The sequence below is a fragment of the Monopterus albus genome, unplaced genomic scaffold (assembly GCF_001952655.1).
Source record: "Monopterus albus unplaced genomic scaffold, M_albus_1.0 scaffold302.1, whole genome shotgun sequence".
In the NCBI taxonomy this organism is placed as follows: domain Eukaryota; kingdom Metazoa; phylum Chordata; class Actinopteri; order Synbranchiformes; family Synbranchidae; genus Monopterus; species Monopterus albus.
This window is the reverse complement of record NW_018128182.1, coordinates 1-3,631: the sequence shown is the minus strand read 5'-3', so window position 1 is coordinate 3,631 and position 3,631 is coordinate 1.

Sequence of the window (3,631 nt, the reverse complement as noted above, 5' to 3'; positions counted from 1 at the left end):
CTGGGAACGCCTCAGCATTCCCCCAGAGGAGCTGGAGGAAGTGTCTGGAGAGAGGGAAGTCTGGGCATCTTTGCTTAGACTGCTGCCCCTGCGACCTGGTCCCGGATAAGCAGAAGAAAATGGATGGATGGATATATTATAATATGTCTGTTTTTACCATGCAAACTTCTCACATCCAATGTTGAAAACAGTATGCAGAATGGTGATAGAGGACAGGCTAACTGGAAAGAGGTGAGATCAAATGCCTGGTGGACTGCATGCTGAAGGCTATGTGTGAATAGGTGTTAGCAAACCCCATTGCAATCTGATGTTTCATAAAGTCAAATGGATTCCAGTGAGGCTGAGGGAGTGAGTGAACAACAATATACAGAGGCACATGTTACATAGACTACATGGTGCTCTTTCATATTTTTTGTGTACAGTGGAAAATTTGGTGATAAATAATCAGTAGTGGAAGAAGTATTCAGACCCTTTACTTAAGTAAAAATATCAACACTACAGTGTAAACATACTCTGATACAAGCAAAGGTCATGCATTCAAAACATTTGGTTAAGTAAAAGTGCAGAAGTATTAGCATCAAAATATATTGCGAGTGAAAGTACTATTCATGCAGAAAGGCACATTTCACATTAATGCATATTATATTATTAGATTATAGTGACAGATGCATTTTTATGTACATCAGTTTGCAGCTTGTAAAGATGGAGTTCATTTGAATGACCGTGTATGTTTTTTTCATGATCATATCGCCAAGAAGCCTATCACTCTGTCCTCCACGCAGCCCTCGGACTCTCTGATTACTGTATGGTCCACCTTATTCCAGACTATTGTGGGTGTGGTGTATATTTTGTAACCATTCTTTAGTATATCACTTATGTGATGTAAGAATGTTACCCCGATGCTGAACCAACAGCAGGAGTGCTTCAAAGGCTCTGTGCAACTAATTATGGAGACAAACAACAAGAGATTCGACGAATTGACCAGAGAAATACAGGAGATAAAAACGAGTTTGCAGTTTACCCAGCGAGAGGTGGATGTGATAAATGTCTGATATTGGATTAGCATTTGTTGGATATGTGTAAAAATATGTGTGTTGACATATCAACTATTTTATATGCTTGAAAGAATAAATCAAATCAAATCAAATCAAATCAAAACCTACAGGCAGAAACTTAAAGTTGTGAAGCCTGTGGTCAAAGCAGTAGGGAATCAAGGAGACAACTGGAGAAAGCTGAGGCAGAAGGTAAAGTGAGAGATTCTGAAAAATAATCTGCAAATTCATCAAGAGATTGAGATGGAGCGGGCTCACAGAATCGGGAAAAATTCACTTACATCTGTTGGGTCTGCACAGCTTTTCTTTTTCTCTCTCTTTCTCTCTCGCTCCTGACAGGTGCGGTTACCTTGGGTTACGCCTACAGCTGTGTCCATTCAGTAATTAACCTCATACCTTCTTAAACCTTGCTCCGACAGTCAACAAACGCCGGTTCGTTGAGACATATCCTCCATGTTACTTGGCTCCCTGAAAACGACATACCCTACCAGAGTTTGTCTTTCAGCGTAGAATGTAGCCTTTCCTCTTAAAGTTACAACCTGGTAATCTTACCTCACCTCCTGTTTTTTGTGTGTTTATGCTTGTTTCCACACAGAGGCTCCAGTTTTCCAGTTTGTTTTTCTCTGTGACACCAGTGTGTTTGACAGGGAGGACTCACTCACCTGTGCCGATCTGCAAAGCTCTAGACGCCAACCACTCTAGCCCACCTGCCGATCTCCCAGTGGAGCCACCCAGTTGCTCCAGCTGCCTCGTCTCTGCCTCTGTGGTTTTGATTGTTGGTGACTGGACAATAATTGTTATTAAACCCTCTCTTCCTGCCATCACTCGTGTTTGCACCTGAGTTCAGTTCTTCTTTTTGCTGCTCCAGCCCCCTGTTGGAGCAGCAGCCCGAACGACATCAGCTTTTGCACATGTCTGTGCCCACAAAGTCCTTCTGCACACACAACAACAACAAGCCCTGGTTCACAGCAAGACTCAAGCAGCTTCGTTGGCCAAAGAGGAGGCCTACAGAAGTGGAGACAGGATTCTGTACAGCTGGGCCAGGAACACACTGACAAGGGAGATCAGGGCAGCAAAGAGAAGCTACTCTCAAAAGCTGAGGAACCAGCTTTCGATCAATTACCCCTCATCTGTGTGGAGGAGCCAAAAGAACAATCCCCCCTGTTGTGGAGGACCATCAACTAGCAGATGACCTGAATGAGTTTTACTGCAGGTTTGAGAATCAAACCTCCACCATCATTCCAGTCCCCAAGAAACCTAGTGGACTGAACGACTACAGACCTGTCGCCCTGACATCTGTAGTTATAAAGTCCTTTGAAAGACTGGTGTCGGCCCACCTGAAGGACATCGTGGACCCCCTGCTAGACCCCTTGTAGTTTGCCTACGGGCAAACAGGTCAGTGGACGATGCAGTCAACATGGCACTGCATTACGTCCTGCAACACCTTGACTCCCCAGGGACCTATGCACTGGCCCTCTTTGTGGACCTCAGCTCAGCATTCAACACCATCATCATCCTGGACATCCTCCACTCCAAACTGACCCAACTCATTGTGCCTGCCCTCACCTACCAGTGGATTACTAGCTTTCTGACAGACAGGAAACAGCAGGTGATGCTGGGGAAACCACATCCAGCACCTGGACAATCAGCACAGGTGTCCCCCAGGGATGTGTGATCTCCCCTCTGCTGTTCACTCTACATCAATGACTGCATCTCGGACCCCTCTGTCAAGGTCCTAAAGTTTGTAGATTACACTGTAATACCCCCGTTCTTTTACTGGACAGATCTGAATAAGGAAGGAGTCGGTCTTTCTTCATTTTAGTGCTGATTTATTTAAACCACAAATAAAGATTACAGAACACAACCCGGGTGGCTCCCTGCTCCAGACAAGCTGATGGAAGAAAGGCGCTCCCGGAAACACAGAGCCTAATACATTTATTAGTTTCTGGGCTAACCCCTTACACAAAAAGATTACGAAACATCACGAGATGGAGACAGTCTGGTGTCTTTTTCTCTTATCTAGCGCTCCAGCTGCATGGAACCGCTGGCCCTAACAAAATGAAGAATTCCATGTGTGTGTTGTCATGTGGTGCGTAACTAAAACATTCATTCAGACATAATTCTAACACAGGATGAATACAGGAAAACAATTTGTGTCATGGTACACTTTTCAGAATCAACATTGTCTTCTAACCTTGAAGCAAAGCAGACTAGAGCAGACTTTGAATCTTACTAAATTGCATTACTAACACATTAATGTCTAATAATTATCTGACTGATTTACTAATATCTAACAACACAACGGTCATTGGTCTTATCTGAAACAGTGACAAGTCAGCTTACAGACGGGAGGTTGAGCAGCTGCTCCTGGAGCTGAACACTCTCAAAAGAGTGGAGATGACTGGGGGAGGGGAAGGGAGTAAGTTTCAGCAAGAAACAATACAAAGGAATGCCAAGGCTTGTGGTCCACAGCTCCAGAATATTTAACAATTTCTGCCTTTCTCAACCTCATCCCAGCAACAGCCTACTTATAATTCATTAATCAAGTATATATAACTAGAAAATTACATTTTCTGAAG